Below are 19517 nucleotides of genomic sequence, written 5' to 3' on the forward strand. Positions count from 1 at the left end.
CATACCATCAAACAAAACACTACCATTTCAAATAATCATATCATGTGTATAGTGTAAAAGTATTGCTCTATGACTCATGACTTCAAAAACACCATACTCAAAGATTGAAGATAGAATTCACCTCAACTCTAATTCTCACAGATTATCACTCAAATTTTCACTTAGATCCTAAGGTTTTTTCTCTCATCAAACATATGTGAGTGAAGAGTGAAGTTATGTAAAAGGGAATCAAAATCCTCACATATGAAATATGAAATAAAAGCACAATTTCTAAATATATCCCCAAAGATCAGCTAGGTCTTTCACAAGGTTGTAATGTAAGGCTTAGGCTAAGGGCTACGAAAGAATGGATAAGAAATACTAGAGCTTGAGACATACTAAAGTGTCTTTGTTGTGAAACCAGCAAGCTTTCCTCTTGAATTGATCTTCGTTGTTTGTTCTTGGCTCCAGGACACATGTACGATAGTGAATGATTTGGAAATTGCATCTTTTTTATTCATTTTGTTTAAACATTTTTTTTCTTGTTTTTCAATTCCAGCACATGTTACCTTGATACACACCACATTCTTAATCTATGGCTCAATCTATCTTTGTCTTCATCACTTTGGTATTCTCCAAACTATAAGGTATGGCTGTAATGGGCTAAGATGGGTAGAGTTTGGTGTAGGTGATGAAAGAATCAGGTTAAAAGTGTTTGGCTATAAAAAAGATGAATGGAACACACAAAGGGTTGGGAATAAAGCCATTTGGTGGTTAAAACATGCATAGCCTAACATCGTCTCAATGGGTTCATTCATAAGTGATAACAAGCACATGGTACCTACAACAAAGAATTATTCTTAGCATTCAATCAACAAGAAATAATGAGATTATTTAAAGTGAATTTGAAAGAAGAAGATAGGAATAGAAACACTTTAAACCCTCTCAAAGATGCAAATAGGCTCAAAATAGCTCACTAGGGTAGTCTCCACTATTCTTCTTCCATAATTTGAGCATGACACTTTAATCACCATAATTTAAGAGTAATAACTTTGTTAACTACAAAAATTATGATATGGAACTTTTCATGACAGCACCATAGTTAGATTGTATACACAGCCATAATATACATTCACATTAGTAAGCAAAAGCAAACTTTAACCAAAACTGAAATCAAAAGAAAATTTTCAATTTCCAACACCCCCAAACCTAAACTAAGCATTGTCCTCGATGCTTAAAAATGAATGGAATGCATGCAATGCGAATAGGTAGAGGGCACATGGAATGAAAATAAAACAAAAACAAAGAAACACAAATAAAAGGAAAGAACACAAACCCAGCTAGGTTGCCTCCTAGCAAGCGCTTTATTTAATGTCTAGGCAAGGCATGACAACATATTTAAGTTGTAAACTCGAGAAAATCCACAATTGGATAGACCTGCGCTTGTGCCACATTCTCTAAATAAGCCTTCAAATGCTGCCCATTGACCTTAAAACGAGTGTCATTCTTAATGGTTTCTCTCTCCACAACTCCATGAAGAAATACTTTAATCACTTTGAAAGGTCCAACCCATCTAGACTTCAATTACCTGGAAAAAGTTGCAAACGTGAGTCATACCTGGTTGAAACTCTTTCCTTAGAGCTTGGTTCGTTCTTTATAGACCTTAGCATTCTTATATGATTCATTTCTGAGCTCATCCAACTCATTAAGTTGGAGCTTCCTCACTGTACCAGCTTCTTTGAGATCAAAATTGAACTTCTTTATGGCCCAATATGCACAATGCTCGAGCTCTATAGGCAAATGACATGCTTTTCCAAACACAAGTCGATAAGGGCTTTTTCCAATTGGGGTTTTGTACGCTATTCGATAAGCCCAAAGTGCATCATTCAACCTAAGTAACCAATCCTTCCTTGTAGGGTTGACGGTCTTCATCAAATGTTCTTTATTTCCCTATTGCTAATTTCCACTTGGTTAGAGGTTTGAGGATGGTATGGAGTTGCCACTTTATGTGTGATGTTGTACTTCTTTAGCAGTGCCACGAAAGGCTTGTTGCAGAAGTGGTCGCCACCATCGCTAATGATAACTCTCAGAATTCCAAACTTAGTGAAAATCACATCCTTGAGAAAATTCAAAACAACCTTGTGATCATTAGTTCGTGTAGCTGCTGCTTCAACCCATTTTGATACATAATCTACCTCCATTAGTATGTATAGGTATCCAAAAGAAGATGAAAAGGGGCCCATGAAGTCAATTCCCCACACGTCAAATAACTCCATCACTAAAATGTTGTTCAATGGAATTTCATTCTTGCAGCTGATATTTCTCATTTTCTGACACCTATCACACTTAGAGCAAAAATTAAAAGCATCTTTAAACAATGTAGGCCAAAAGAAACCAGATTGTAAAACCTTTAAAGCTGTCTATTTGGCACCGAAATGACCTCCATATGCTAACTCATGACTGAATCTTAGTATGCTTTGTTGCTTAGTCTCCGGAACACATCTTCAGATGATTTGGTCAGGGCAATACTTGAACAAATATGGCTCATCCCAAACATAGTGTTTCACCATTGAAAGGAACTTCTTTTTCTCCTAAAAAGTGAAATCATCTCTAATTACACCACAAGCAAGATAATTAACAAAATCAGCATACCATGGCTCTTTTTCTTGAATGACAAAGAGCTGTTCATCTGGTAATGATTCTTTGAGAGGCAAAATTTGTCCATTTCCATGGTTTTCATCAATAAGGCGTGACCAGTGATCAGCAACAACATTTTCACTCCCATTCTTGTCTCGAATTTCCAGGTCAAACTCTTGTAACAAGAGTATCCATCTAATCAAGCGTGGTTTGGCAGGATCAGAGTAAACAATCACTTTAGAGCCAACAAGATATGAATGAAATTTCTCTAAAGCAAAAACAACAGCAAGCAACTCTTTTTCGGTTGTATAGTAATTGAGTTGAGCATCATTTAATGTCTGGCTTGCATAGTAGATCACATGTGGGGGTTTATTCACTCTTTGACCTAAAACAGCACCAATAGCGTAGTCAAAGGCATCACACATTAATTCAAAAGGTAAAGACCAATCTGGTGCCATAATAATAGAAGCAGATGTTAGTTCATGCTTCAAGGTATTAAATGCATTCATACAAACTTTATCAAAGTCAAATACAACATCTTTAGCCAAAAGATTGCACAATGGACTAGTGATCTTGGAAATATCTCTAATGAAACGACAATAAAAACCAGCATGTCCTAGAAAGCTTATTACTCCCTTTATTGAAGTAGGGGCTGCCATATTTGAGATGATGTTAATTTTTGCTTTGTCAATTTCAATTCCCTTGCTAGATATTACATGGCCCAAGACAACACCTTGTTTCACCACAAATTGACACTTTTCCCAATTAAGAATCAAATTTGTTTCCTGACATCTTTGAAGCACTAGAGATAGATGGTTAAGGCAATCATCAAAACAAGAACCAAAAAATGAAAAATCATCCATAAATACCTCAATAAATCTCTCAACCATATCCGAAAAGATTACTAACATACATCTTTGGAAAGTTGATAGGGCATTGCAAAGGCTAAAAGGCATCATCCGATATGCAAAAGTGCCAAATGGGCAAGTGAATGTAGTCTTCTCTTGATCTTCCAGAGCTATTGCAATTTGATTATAACCTGAATATCCATCAAGAAAACAATAATGTGAGTAACCAGCTAATCGCTCAAGCATTTGATCAATAAAAGGCATAGGAAAATAATCTTTTCTAGTGTCCAAATTCAACTTCCTATAATCGGTGCAAACACGCCAACTAGCTGCGTACAAGCTCTTTGTTCTCATTTTTTACCACCATGATTCCAATCTTTTTAGGCACTACTTGAACAGCGCTTGAAGGAAAAATTTTGTCCTAGCTAAGAACAAGTATGAACATTTGAATACACATGCAAGCTATCAACACTTTAAAGTAGGCATGCATCCAAAAACAATTCATAAAACCCATGACTTTCAAAGCCTAGTATATGGTGAACCAAAATAAACTCTTTAACAAAATTAAAGAGAAGTAAAGATTTAGTGATTCTTTACCCTTGAAGCTCATCCTTGTTTACACAAGGGATTCACCCAAGTGGAGGGCCTTCAAGTCACCTCCAAGCTCCTTGAATCCTCCTTGTGTTTTCCTCCCTTTAGTGCTCCTTTGATGATTAGAGGAAAAAGGATTTGTTCTCCAAAAACATCAAAAGCTTGATGTCTCTAAGTCTCTTCACCAAGGTTGTATATTGTGAAGATGATATGGATGACTTAGAGAGATTTTAGATGCTAGTAAAAATCCTCTAAGTGGCCGGCCTCTATGTAGAAAAAGAGAGAAAATGTTTCACCCAATTTCTATTAGAAAACCCTAAAAGAGAAAATTGCTATAAAGTTCCTTTTATAACATTTTCTTTGGTGAGTGGCAAACTTGTAATTAAGCAAGCTTGCCCATTCACCCTAATGGCCGGCCTCTCCTTGTTATTGGGCTAATTTGCCCATTTTGTTTTAGTTGTCATACAACTTAAACATAATGGGCCTTGTGGACCAAAACACTTTTGGGCCCCGAAACCCAAAACCAACTTATAAGCCCAATACGAACTTTTCGTATAATTAATTAACTAATTAATTAATCTTGACCATTCTTCAATTAAACCATTTAATTGCTTATCCATTTCATATAATTTCTTCACTAACATCCTTATGTGGTGTGCGATCCATTAGGTTCCAATTAGCGAGGCAGTGGGCGATGTTACTCTTAACGATCGATTGTGAATTGAAACCACATTTCAATTCTCCCTTAAGATTAGTGCTTGCTAATCTTCAGGGCTTCCACAAACCATGAGTGACACCTAGCAGCATATCATGGTTACCCAAGCTAAGTAGAATTGGTTGGAGAACCTATCCAGTTACAACTACAATGCAATACGGTCCTTCTCTAATACAATACTCTTAATCACATTGTTTAAGTGATAGTTTGTTTCATGTCTACTATCCAATGTGATACTTTCCTATATGACTCCTTTGAATATGATTTGGAACAAACTTCCTAAGTCATATTCATATGCTTTGGCCAAAGACTTTAGAATCATATCTTAGAGTATTCTCCTTCCACCATGGAAGGTTAGAGATCCCTTGTTGTACATTCATATGCCTACATGACTAGATAGCTTGACCCCAACAATGCCGTGGACAATCCGAAGGAATGCCATTGACATGATCAAAGATCAAGGACCTAACCATTAGACATCTATGATGCCTCAGGTCAAAGGACTACTTTGCATATTGCAACTTTAGAGTTCATACATGACATGTATGTTCGAACTCTCTTTTGATCGACGTTCAGTGTACTCGATTACTCTTTCGAGCACCTATGTGTTTGTCTCAGTGTCCAACACCAAATGACTTGAGACTAGTTCATACTCACGTTTGAGTCAACATAACACATACTAACCTTAGCGGATTGTCAATGCCCAATTGGCAATCCTATGGCTAGGAACGTTTTAGGAATGAACATAAGAGAGAGGTCTCGATAATCTAACTCATTAGATCACTTCTCTCTTAGAACAAATACATTCCTTGGATTCCCTTATTGCTTAAACACATGATACAATAAATAATGATTAACAATAAGCTTTGCCCTCCATTAAACATATAAAAGTTTAATACAATAAGTATTCCAAAAAGCTATTACATCCAATGAGTGGCTTTGTGGGCATACTTCCAACAGCGCTTACCCATTTGCTATCTGAAATTGGGTATATGATACCCACATCTAGCAACTTCAACACTTCAGTTCTCACTACTTCTTTCAGGTGTGGATTGAGCCTTCGTTGTGGTTCACGGGTTGGTTTTCTCTGTCTTCCAATAAAATCCGATACATGCACATGGTAGGGCTTAGTCCCTTAATATCTACAATAGAACAACCAATGGTTGATTTGAACTCTTTTAATACCCTAATTAACTTATCTTCTTCCAATGGATTGAGGTCAGATGCTATGATAACTGCAAGAGTTTCAAATTCAACGAGGTAAGCATATTTTAGATGTGGTGGAAGTGGTTTAAGTTCAAGTTTTGGAGGTTTAACAATAGAAGGGATCAGATGTGTGGCAAATGGTTATAATGACTCTATAAGAGGTGAAATAATGGAGGGATATGGTTTTAATGCTTCCAAGGCAGCCATCACTTCCATGAGTGCAGATTCTTCATGAAAATCATCTTGAGATTGACTCAAAACAAATTGTAACGGATCATTAGATTGTGTCTACAAAAACTTAGAGAAAACAGGTGAATCAAACACATCAATCAAACAACAATCAAATGAACTAGAAGGGTGAGAAAGAGATTCAAACACTTTGAATTGTACAATTTCTCCTAGCATGGTCATGGTAAGAAAACCATTTTGCACGTCTATGATAGTCTTTGCAATGGCCATAAAAGGTTTCCTAAGCAAAATTGGTAACTCACGATCATGTATAGGAGCCTATTCCATGTCCAAAACTACAAAATCAGCAGGCAAAATTAGTTTGTCAACTTGAAATAAGATATCTTCAACTATACCTCTTGGATATTTCACTGATCGATCAGCAAGTTGCAATGAAATGGTTGTTGCCTTCAAATCCCCCAAACCTAGTTGAAGGTACACTGAATAGGGCATTAGATTGATGCTAGCACCCAAATCAAGCATAGCCTTGTCAACTAACTTGTTTTCAATAGTGATTGCTTTGGGTTGCTTTTGGTTCTTTGAAGTATCACCGATTGGCTCGGAAACTTCCCAGGCTCTCTTTGACTCAAAGCATCGGCAATTTGACCAAATTGAGTCTCCATTTTGGATAGAGCAGTCGAATGTAGTTGGAGAGTACTATTGGTAGTTTGCTGGAATTGAACGGTGTTTTGGGCTAGCAATTTGACCTTATCTTCAAGTGTAGCAGCATGCTTTGGTTGGAAATTTTGAAACTGATTGTTATTTTTCCATGAGAGATTGGGATGATCTCTCTAACCAAGGTTATATGTATTAGAGAATGGGTCATTTCGTGGCCTCTGATTGTAAGAGTTCATAAGATTCACTTGCTCTTGGACGAATTCAGGATAAGCCTCACTACCTGAACATTGATAAGTAGGATGACTTGGTATGTTGCAAATGACACGCACCTCAGCTATCTTGGGCACTATATTGAGCACAAAATCAAGCTTCTTTTCCAAACTACCCACTTGCAATGCAAGATCATTATTAAAGCTCATTTCATACACTCCAGCTCATTTACCTCTTGTATCTTTGTTTTGATCATTAGATCCCAACATCTCATAGATGTTATATGATTCTTGAGCATTCTTTTTCTTCAAAGCTCCACTTGCTGCATTGTCAACAGTAGATTGACATGTTTAGGTTAATCCATCGTAAAAAAATTGCATTTGTAAGTAAAGAGGTAACCCATGATGTGGACATTGTAGCTAAAGCCCTTTAAAATACTCCCAACATTCATTGAAAGGTTCTCCATCATGTTTTGCAAAGTTGAAGATTTGCCCTCTCAAAGTAGCTGTCTTTTGAGTAGAGAAAAATTTCTTTGCTAAGGCATTCCAATTAGTGAGCGAACCAAGTGCTAAAGTCATTTACCAACCCTTAGCTTTATCTTTCAATGTGTAGGGAAAAACTCTCATTCTTAGATTTGTTTCACTCACTCCCTGCAAAGGTAAACCACTCACAACATTATAGAATTCTTTAATATGAGCTAATGGATCTTCATTAGATAAACCATAAAAAGAAGGAAGCATATGAAAATGTGAAGATTTGAGATCATAGTTTCTAGCTTCAACAGGCAACAAGATGCATGAAGGTGAATTTTGTATAACCGGCTGAGCATAATCCTGCAAAGCTCGATTGTCATCATCATTGTCTGCATCTCTTCTTCTTGCTCAGAATTGGAGTGCTCAGAATAAGCACCTACACCTGTTGATAGAAAGTTCTCAAAAGTGTCTCTCTTTATACGTTCAAGTCTTTGGCCTATCTTAGCAAGTTTATCGGACATATACTACCTAAGAAATAGAAAGAAAACAAATGAAATTTAGAAATCTAAACTGAAAATGAAAATAGATAGGGTTTAAAGAACAAGCAATTATAAGGGGCTGAAATCAGTCTCTGGCATCGGCGCCATAATTTTGTTGTGTTCCTTCCAAGTACAATATATGGTTAGTATAATGGCACAAGTAAGGGTGTCGAACCATAGAGACTGATTAGACCTTTATAAATTACTAGCCTTGAAAGAACCCTAACTAAACCATAAAAATAACAAAGTGAATGTAGGTTTTGTGTTGTTAATGAGAATAACTAAAAATGCAAGAAAAATGTAACAACAAATGATATGTTGATTGAGAAACTACGAGGATGGGTCCAGGGATTTCGAGTTCACCATTTCAAAACCGATTCCATGTTTATAAAGTTAAACCGTATTCAATTACCAACCTTTTTCCAAAGTTCGTTTTACATACATATGATCAGCCATATGATGTGTGGTTTTGATCAAATTCTCCTAATCTACAACCTAATTGGGATGTTTAACTTCGGTTCCAAATTAAGAGTCTTTAGCATGCAAGAAAACATTAAAGAACCACAGAAAATACATGGCAGGATGTTTGCATAGTATTCTCTTCATTCATTCACATGTCTACCAAGATTAAGCATGATGTTTACTATAATCTTGATCAAATGATCTATAAGAAATCCTAATGGTGATCAATCATTAAAATTAACAAACAAATTTAACAAAAGATTCAATGAATGAAACAATAGACAGATTGATGAATTGAATATTTTAACACAAAAACATGGGTCAATTGTGCAGGGTTACATCAAAATCCCTAGCTATGAATTTAGTCATACATCATGTTCACATAGATGAAATTGGAAAATACACAACATGAGTGAAAATAAATCAAAGAGAGAGTAAACCCTTGAAGCAATTCTGATGTTGAACTTCTCAAAGAACAGCCTGTCGGGATGAGTCTTCGGTGATGTTGGACTATATAGAATGGGTGGAATTTTGAGCGTGGATGAAAAGAGAGAAAATTAGTGACTGGAGTTGAGAAATTCGCTCAGAATGAAAGGTGTCTGTAAAAGTGGCTGAAAGGCTAGGTTTTATAATGTTTAAGAGGTTGTTACAGATTGCCAATACATCCCAATAATTGGGCATTTAATTCCCACATTTTTTTTTTGCTGTTATTAGTCTTATGTCTTATAAAGAGCCATATTCATCACCATATTCAGTTTCCACTTTTAATTCTTTGTCTACATCAGCATCTTTATTCAATTCTCCACTTTTAGCACCATTTTGCCTTATTTGTCCTCAAATGAGCTCCAAAATACAATTAGCTGCACACTAACACAAAAGAGGGTAAAATGCAACTAGTTTAACTCAAAAATATCACAAAGGGACTAGGAATAGATGGTATAAATGTATGAAATATACGAGTTATCAGGAAGCAGGTTGGGCCACGAGAGTCGGCTGCTCGACGGGAACAGGCTAGGCCACAAGAGCAAGCTGGGCCGTGGGAGCAAGCTGGGCCGCGAGAACAGGCTGGGCCACGAGAACAGGCTGGGCCACGGGAGTGGGTTGCTCAGCTTGTGGCACATGCGGGTGCAAGGCTTGGGCTCGGCTTGGCAATGCGTTAGGCTCACGTTGGGCGTGAAGTGACTTGGCTTGGGTCATGACCTAGGTGTCGTAGGCCTTGGATGGTACGGCTCAGGCCATGGTGGTGACACCATGGACCTCGCCGCGGGTAGCCACCGCGGTGGTTCCCGTGGGGGAAACTCGTGGTGGTGGTGCCGCTCCACTTATTGTCACATTTAGCTTTATGGATATCCGCGGTCCCATCTCTTGGATGCGAGAGTATTATACGAGTGTGGGACTCAACTCTCAATGAAAGCACCAATTTGTTGGTGCAAGTTTCTTCCTCCTTGTTTTTGGACAAAATTGCAACTAAAAAACAAATAGCACCTTAGGTCAAGGCCAATAGCATCACGCGCCCATGATGAATGGGGGTGCTTTGGCAGAAGAACCTCATATGCCAAAGTTAGAATTTTGAGGGAAAGGTGTTTGGAGAATTTTGAGTATTTAGCAAGAGTGTTGACCTAGGTTTTTAGAGAAAATGGGGTATTATATATAGGGCATGGCGGGCCTCTTTGGGGGAGAAGGTGGCCCGACCCTTTATGGTGTTTTTGAGTGCATTTTGTAGTTAATTGGTTATTTAATTAGCCATAATAGATTAATTAGGTAATAAATCTATTAATTAGCTAATTAACATAATTTAAAAGGAATGTTTTGGAGGTTACCTTATGGAGAAGATGGATGAAATAGGTTTTGAATAAATACCTATTTTGGGCACTTTTGACTTGAATATAGGATGATTGTCCACTGCTCGCGAGTCGGAATTCCGGTGCTCCTCAAGGATAATTTTTTCTTTTCTGCCCAAAAATCCATGTCTCGTCTCTTGATTATTTTTGACTCCACACTCACGGTTGTTTGCTCTTTTACAAGTTACCCGGATTTGTGCATCTTCACCAGATGCAATAGTACGTGAATTTGGTTCCAACATTGAGGTATTCGTATTTCTGATCTGCCTTACTTAGGTCATGAAAAATTATGGTTAGAGTATAAAACAAACAAACAAACAAACAAACAATTTCATGATGTGTGAGACCCTATTACTTATACCAGTCGGGAAAGAGAACTTTTTGGGATAGAATGCTTGTTAAAAGTCAGGAGGATCCTAGAGAATATCTAGAAGTAGATATTCCATCATCTTTAGGAGTGTAATAACTTACGGCTCACGTTAATTCCTAGATTGTAGAAACTCCAAGACATATCGAAATCTGGTTGATTCCATATCAAATCAGATCGTATGTCTTGCAAAAAAAGTGTGGTCATCCTTGGAAGTCACTCAGATTTTGCCTATTGCCTCGGAACTAGATGATGGTGGCACCACTGCTCCATTAATCTAACTCCACTTGGAGCTATTGAGTCCATGACTAGACTTCTTAGGTAGCAGTATCTCGATCAGCCTTACTTCGGCTATAGAAAATCATGATCTCACAATTGCCCCTAACTATGTATTTGAAAGACATTTTTTTCCCTTGAGGATAGATAGTTATCCAAAGATCATGCCTTTCAGAGTAAGCTGGAATACATCATGTTTGGTCTTCTATCTTTATTTGGTGATCTAATTCCTTGTAAAGTAGTGAACACGTTCTGAATTTAGACATGGAGTCTCGAGTGCCATGTCGTAAAGGTAGCAATGATGAAATCTACCTTCGTTGTGTGTGCACGAAAAACAAGAAATTACCTCTAATAATTCGGTCCGTCTTCAATGGCTAGATGATTTGACATGTCTTCTTAAATATCCCTTGAACCTCGTATTCTTTTCTTTACCAAATCGCCTCTTTTGACATCTACCCAAAAACTCATCAACTATCTTTTCATTCTTCAATTCAAATTCCTCCTTCTTTGCTACCTTGAAAATCTTTTCCCTTACAAAATTGCTTCAAACTTTCAGAGAATATGGCCGCCATTTCATTTGTCATTCCCGCTCCTCACTCTAATCTAAATGTTTATTTTCATCCTCCCATGGTTAAGGTTTGTAATAAGGAGGAGGATAAGGCTTTTCTCAACGGTCGTAACCCTTTATTGAACGACCGTAAAGTCTTGTGGGAGGCTAGCCACAACGTAACAGGGCCTCTTCCCAAATCTTCTAACCCTAGTCGTCTTTGTACTAGGATCCATTCCTAGTACTTGGACTAGGGTCTAAAATTCCCAATCACCTTTACTGAAAAAGATATTGATCTGCTACAAAATTGGCCTTTGCAATCTTACTCCTATTTTCATGTGCATAAGGTGGATTATTTTGCCAAATTATTATGTCAACCGAATTGCCAATAGTGTCAAACCAATTTTGTGCCAATCGGTAATGACACAGTATTGTACCGAACCGAAATTATATGGTACAATATTGGTATTCGATACTATTACCATGGTATTACCATATCGTACCGAAAAAATATAATATATATTTATATAATATGATATATCTATATATTACTTTATCACCCTTAGCTTGCATTTGAAGATGTGATTGGCCTTTGGAATTTGGTAGACTGTTCTAAGATTTGATCACACTTTAATAAAATATTGGCTGCTGATTTGATTTTACAAAACTCATAATTTATGTTTTAAGAAGTAATATACAATATATTTTTATTTTTAAAAGTTTAGATCCACTTTCAATTGGTTTGTAACTTTAATTTCCATTTGGGTTGCAAACTTCTATTATGTTTGGTTTGTAACTTCTATTTGGAATGTAACCTTAATTTCCATCATGAATCTTGATGCATCATTTGATTTATTATGTGTGTGAACTGGAATGATGAATGATAGATGAATTTGGGCTACAATATAAGAGATAAAGGTACAAAAAAAATTCTTGCCCTTGAATTGGGTTGAAAAAAAAAATCAAATTTTGGCCAAAAAAGTGGCAGACAACAAAGTGGCAATTACCATTTTCATACCATGCCAATTGAACTATTTGGCATACCAAAATTTGGTATGCCGAAAGTTTGGTACGGTAATAGTAATGGATTTTGTCGAACTGAAAGTTTGGTATGGTAATTGGTACGGTAACCGTATTGAACCCACCCTTACGCATCATTACCTGCTTCGAGCGCCTTGGACCAACTATTCTTCTATTGGTAGAATTTATACATAAACCATGTTTTTCGTGGTTTAGAAATGTACATGGATTTTCTAATATATTGATGTTGCATTTGAAATTAATGAAGGTTGGATGTTGGAGATGGAAAAGATGAAAATCTTGAGAAGTGTCTGAGAACTGATTTGCAGCGTTAATGCATCAAATGTCTTGGACCAGTAAGTATTAAAATCTCTAATTGTTTTTCCACGTAGGTTACGGATGGAGCCTTGGTCGATATTTAATTTTCTAAACAAAAAAAAGTCGAATTTTGATACTTAGGGAATGAAATGTAGGGTTTTGAAGTTTTAATGTATGGTAACTGTTGTAAATTGCTGTTGCAGAAAGAGAGGGAAGCTTATGAAGTGATTGCATACGGCGGGAAGCTCGTGTACAAAGTAGGAGCCTTGTGAATAGTGTTGAGGGTTCTAAACGGATCTTTGTCCTCAACGCATCAAGGAGCATCTACGTTGGGAAGAAGAAGAAAGGCCTTTTCCAGCACTCCAGTTTTCTAGCAGAAGGTGCCACCATTGCAACCGGAAGATTGGTTGCTTGCAATGGGGTTCTTGAGGTTTGTTTCTTATATTAATACTGTTCGTGGCGGGAATTTCCGTGGGGAATGCTTCCTGCCCGACGAGCACACATCTCCCCAAGAGGTTGGCGCCGGTTGATGCTTTCTGTCAGGCTTCTGCTTTACTGGCGGGCTTGTCGGGCAAAGCCTGTCGGGCAAGGCTCGTCGGGCAAGGCTGAAAGAGAAGGACAGAGTTAACTTTGAAATGTGCCTTTGTGGGGCCTTGAATGTAGGCCTTGAGGCTCACGATCAAGATTAACTTTGAATTGCTCAGGCGTGCCACTACCATATTCAGCATGGTAGATGTAGAACGGATGTTTGAGTTTTAATTATATATATTCGAGAGACTATGTTAGTTATTGACAGGTGCCTTTGTGGGGCCTTAGGTGTAAGCCTTGAAGCTTTCCATAAATAACTAACTTAGTACTCAAACACATAAGGTTCCTTTTATGAGTTATATGGGTCTTATAACCATTATACTTCTGATTACCTGAGCTCAAAGAGCAGAATGGATCCAAATAGGTGCCTTTGTGAGGCCTTGAATAGGCCTTGAGGCTTCCCATCAGAACCCCTTCTATACTCAATGTTCTTACCCGAGAAATAGGATGAATCCAAATAGGTGCCTTTGTGGGGCCTTGAATAGGCCTTGAGGCTTCCCATCAGAATTCATCCCGTACTCGAACGTTATATGGTCATCATAATATAATAAAAATAAAACCAAGTGACAGGTCGATTACTTGCGCCCCAAGTAACTTCAGACTTCTTGTTATCAAAGCTTGTAGTGGATGGGTTAAGTCCACATCAGGTTCTTTTTCATGCCTTGAGGCCAAGGACTTTTAGGGTGATCAAATCTTATATGCCCGAGGGCTTAGAACTTAGATCTGGCTTGAACTATGAAGACATATTCAAATCGGATTCAAGTGCTCAGAGAGTCTTTTAATAGCCATATTACTAGAAATAACTTGGATACAACTTGAAGTATACAACATATTGCTAATCGAATGAATGAAAAAGACAAAAACAAAGAAGGTCGGGCAAGGTTTAACCTTGTCGGGCAAGGTTGATCGTCTTGCAACTTCCTATTTTTGTGGGTTAACAGAAGGTTTGAAGGCTTAGAAAAGGGGTTGGGAAATGAGTTTGCAGAAAGAAAATCGATACTACAGCGGGTGTTGAACAGGGTAGCAGAGCTATTACAAAGGGTTTATCCCGAAAGGGATGAAGGCTTGGGCTGACTATAGCTTCGTTTTGAAGGCAAATCTGGCTTTGAGCAGAGTTTGTGCTTTTGTTTGTTTGTTTGAGTGTCCTTGATTCTGACTTCTCTTTCTCCTTTTATAGACACCTTGGCTTGGCCTCCTGTAGCAATAATCTTGCCCGAATGTAGTTTGAAGGATAATGACTCATCAGCTATTTACTTGTACTGCCATTTAAAAGTACTTTTTGGGCTGATTAGCTGGCTGGTCTATACCACTTGGCCATTGGGTAGGTGAGCAAGTAGTCTGCATGGCCTACACCTAGTCAGAAACGGGCTTTTCCTGTCTTCTGGACTTCGGCTGGGTTTCGACTGGCCTTGACTGGGCTTCTTCCTTTTCGGCTGCTCTTTGGGCCAACTTCCCCCGAGCCCAAAGTTTAAGTTTTGATCCAAACAAATACATTCTAATACGAACATTGTATTTTTTGAGATGCAAGTTATTCCTGTAATTTTTAGCCTTTGATCTTCATATTGTTCAGGCTGTGTGGTGCTACAGCGGTCATTACTACCCAATTGAAGAGAATTTTTTGGAATTCAATAGCTTCCTAGAGGAGCATAAGGTGGACTTGACAAATGTGAAGGTAAATTATTCTAGTCTTCAAATTTGCTTCCATAATTTGCCTAAAGTTGGTTCATATGTATGATTCTAAAAAATATAACATTTTTATTATGATTCTCTATCTCAATACCTACAATTCCATAAAATTGTTTCCTGTAGAATTCCCATAGATGATGATGTTCCACCTTCGAAATCTATGAAAAAATATATCAACTCTAAGTCTACTGAAACTGAAGGTTCCACTTCCACTAATGGTGCCAGCAATGCTCCAATCCCTTCACCAAGACCGAGTCCAAAAATCCTCCTGTCACCTAGGCTTGCATACGTGGGACTTCCTAGCGCAAGATTGCATACTTTTGACTGCTAAATCATCACTTGGTTAATATAAAAGGTTTACTTAGCATTTGTTGAATTAATTGAGAATTGGGGATTTGCTCATTTTTTTTCTTGTAATTTCGTCATTGTATTTAGGATGAAGTACTTAAAACTCCCAAACTTTTTAGTGCAATTTCAAATCGGTCTTAACCTTTTTAAACATTTCAAACAAGTACCCAACCTATTAAAAATGTCACTTCTCATAAGTCTCAGTTAACTTTTCAAACGTAGATTATATTCAAAATCCACCAATATCATGGACAATGTTAATATCAGGTGCCACAAAATTTAAATTTCGAACATAGATTATCTAAACTTCAAACATAGATTATAGGGTGAAATGCCATTTAATCCATGAATTATCACCTGAATGAAAATTAGGTTTTTAAATTATTTTTCAGAAAAATTAGTCCTTGAATTATAAAATCTACCAATTACATCTCTAATATTATATTCGAAGCTACTATATTCAATTTTCCGTCAATTTAAGTCATGTTATTTGCATGTGGTACACATTGGAAGGTTGATCAATAATTTTACATAAATAAGTAATGTATGGAGTTAACTTTAGAGGGTAATTCAATCAAAAAATAAATAAAAATTTAGAGGGTAAATTAGACGTTAGATTTGCAACCTATGTGAAATATTAAGGGTTTATAGGTGAGAAAATAACGGTATTACACTCTAAAGTGTGTCAAGTGACTTAAGTTGACGAAAAATTGGATAAAATAGCTTTGAATATTATAGTAGGGATGAAATTAGTAATATTTAATGAATTTAGGAACTTATTTTACCGAAAAAATAATTTAAGGACCTAATTTTCACTGAGGTAATAATTCAATGACTAAATCGGCATTTCACCCTAGATTATATATAATATGGAGCCCAATGATCAAACAAGTATTGAACTAAATCGAAAATTGACCAAAATTGAAATTACATCAGGTGGGCAATCTCTTAATAAAGAAGAGGGTTAAGAGTTCAAATAGGGTTTCAAGGAGTTTGTTTCTGCTCATGTGATTTCCTCATTGTCAATTCTCGACTCGTAAAGTTTCCAGTTATTCTTTGTGAGTAGTGGAGATGGTGGTGGCTGCATTATGGCAGTCCATACCATTTCAACAGCCTCCACAACCTTCTTCTACATGTTCATGGCTTGAGTTGTAAGGTAGAGTTGGTGGTTTTGCATTGGGTTTGGAGCTGATGGCATGATGGAGGTGGTGGTAATCGTTAGTTGGTGGAAGCTATGTTTCCATGCCCCTCTATTAAGCCTAGTTAATTTAACAGATTCTTAACTAGGGCTACCGTATGCGATATTTTCAATTGTTTGGAATGTTTAAAAAGGTTGAGATCAATATGAAATAACACTAAAGGGTTGAGGGGTTAGATACTTAATCATTGTTTTTCTTCTTCTTCGATCGAACATATTCATTTATTTTAGCTTTTCAGGCAAAAATTTAATGATTTTATTCAACATATTCATTCACTTTAGGTTTTTTTTTTTTTTTTTTTTTTTTATTGGATTCATTCATTGTAGTTAAATTAAAGTTGGATTACAAGTAGGGGTGGACATACTTCGATTCGGTTCAATTTTCAACCAAAATAGCAGACTGAATTAAGTTGTTCAATTGTCTCAACTCCGAAGCAAAACGAATCCAATTACTGTTAACTTATTCTATAAAACATATTTGATGCTTAATAGACATAAGTCATCTACTTACATGGTCAAAAACTTTTTTCAGAAAAGTTGTCTTATTAAAACACTAACCGATGATATTAACTAAGACGGCTCCAAAAGTGAGGCCCAAATCAAGGCCCGTAACTGATCTACTGACTCTTTAACGAACTTTCTACTGGGCCCCCACCACATCAACAGAGTTTTGGATGTAACGTTGTCGTTTTAGGAAAGATCGCAGCTGCGGAAAACCCTCAATGGCAATTTTGTATCCGTTATGTAGGCCTGCCAAACAGGTCTTAATTGTCTTGTTTCGTGTCGTTTTCGTGTAATACTTGTTATCATAATAGATCATGACACGTCACACCCGTTATCTTAACGGATCTTTAATATGTCGGGTTACTTTACCCAACATGTAAAATGATCTGACCCATTAAGAAAAATATTTTTTTCTTAAATTTACACACCACGTTACCACATAAATATTACATAAAAACACATTTATGGTTAAGTACTACATCTACACTCTAAAATAAGACCCTAATAAAAAAAGCACCAATACACTAAGGGTGCGTTTGTTGCACCGGACTATCTCGGACTGGACAAGCTTTAGAGACTAAGTTGGACTAGCTTAGACTAGACTAAACTGGACTAACTTAGCAAAGCGTTTGGTGCAGTGTAGGACTAGAAAACAGGATAATTAATAAACTCTAAAAAACTATATTATTTAATTTATATCTTTTTAATACTGAATTATTAGTTTTGTTTTTTTATTTTTGGTTTCTAAAGTCTTCTTCATCTCTCCCTCCCCTCTCCCTTTTCTCCGTCCAACTCTAGAAGCTGGAGAGCTTCATAACGCAAGACAAACAAATCCCTCCCTTCCTGTTTGAATTCCAGACTGAATCAATCTGGAAGAAAAAATGCAGAAGATAAAGACAAAAGCAAAAATTGGATCCCGTTTGAAACCCATATCGATTCCCTCGAATCCCTCAAAACCACAACCTCATCCTCCCCCCACCACCACTGCACCCTTCCCCCAGTTAACTACCACAACAGCCCAAGTCACAGATGACGAATAAAACCAATCCTCATCGCCCTTTTCCGACTTCCTGAGTTTGATTTTAGAAGCCATTGATGCCCTGAAATCGCTTCTGCAGCCGAAACTAAAAAACGATGAAGACGACGAGGTGCTTAAGATCCTATAGCGCTTGGAGTGGATGTTCATAATAGAGAGGGTTCTCACTGAAATGGGTGAAAACAATGGGATGATGAAACGGGACTGCTAATCTCAAGCTTTTGCACGGTATTAGTAGTGAAGCCCTTAGCGAATGCAAAAGTCCCGTCTAGTCCCATTAAACATAGTCCATTACTCGCACCAAATAAGGGCCTAGGACAGTACCTAAGCCAATCCTAGCTAATCCTGTCTAACGAGGCCAAACAAACATGGCCTAATAGTTTACTATAAAATCTCAAATGTGCAATGATATGCAAAATAAAGGAGTTTTTCTTTTCAAGGTTGTGAAGCTTTTCTCAGAAGTTAAAACCTTGTTAATGAAACTCAAAGCTTGCATGTTATTTTTTTTACAAAATCCTTCAATTTTCATCAATCATCATGGGGAAATTGTATTGGAACTTTGGCTTGATCTATTGCCTTCAAAAGTTATGTTGATGATGTTTTCAATAAGGTTTTCCACATCAGAACTCTCTTCTGCATAAACTAAGTATAGAAAAACCAAACATTATAAACCATTCAAATTATGAGAAGTTTACCAAAATAATTATGAAAAGAAATAAAACAATAGCACTATCCCATATTAAAAGATACTACCTCATTTTCCAAATTTTCTAAATTTGGTTTAATATATATATATATATATATATAAAATAGTATTCTTATGGGTATAAAATTATTAAATTAATATTTTTCTTTTCTTGTCTCATGTTACCTACGTGTATACCTGGATCAACCCGTTATCTTAACAGGTGCTAATCGGGTTACCTGATAATGACCAAATTTGTTATCATGTCGACCCAATAACCTATTAATATTGTATTGTTTCATTTCGGGTTAACGGGTCCTGTTAGAAATTACCAAGCTTAACGTTATGCTTTAATTGACATTTTTCCGAATTCGAAATTCAAATTTGGTAATAAAATCTATTTTTTTTCCTTGAAGCAAGGCACCTTGATATATAATTTAATACACAAATCCCGCTTGTCTAAAACTATTCTAAATTCCAAATTCTAGTTGAAGGAATAATTTGTGAAAACAAGTTCATTTGTGCAACCTCTATGCATGCAATTAACAATTAAAGGCGGAATCATACTTGTATGCACTTAAAAACAAAATTTTACCC

General features: G+C 36.8%; 1 non-coding gene across 1 annotated transcript; it reads left to right on the forward strand.

Annotated features, from left to right (window-relative positions):
• The first annotated feature begins 7428 nt into the window (after nucleotides 1-7428).
• LOC114822825 (small nucleolar RNA R71) lies at nucleotides 7429-7535 on the forward strand. The gene has a single exon (XR_003771016.1). It is a non-coding gene; the product is annotated as a small nucleolar RNA R71 (small nucleolar RNA).
• Nucleotides 7536-19517: the final 11982 nt, after the last annotated feature.

Source organism: Malus domestica, chromosome 17 (genome assembly GCF_042453785.1).
Source record: "Malus domestica chromosome 17, GDT2T_hap1".
Taxonomy (NCBI): Eukaryota; Viridiplantae; Streptophyta; class Magnoliopsida; order Rosales; family Rosaceae; genus Malus; species Malus domestica.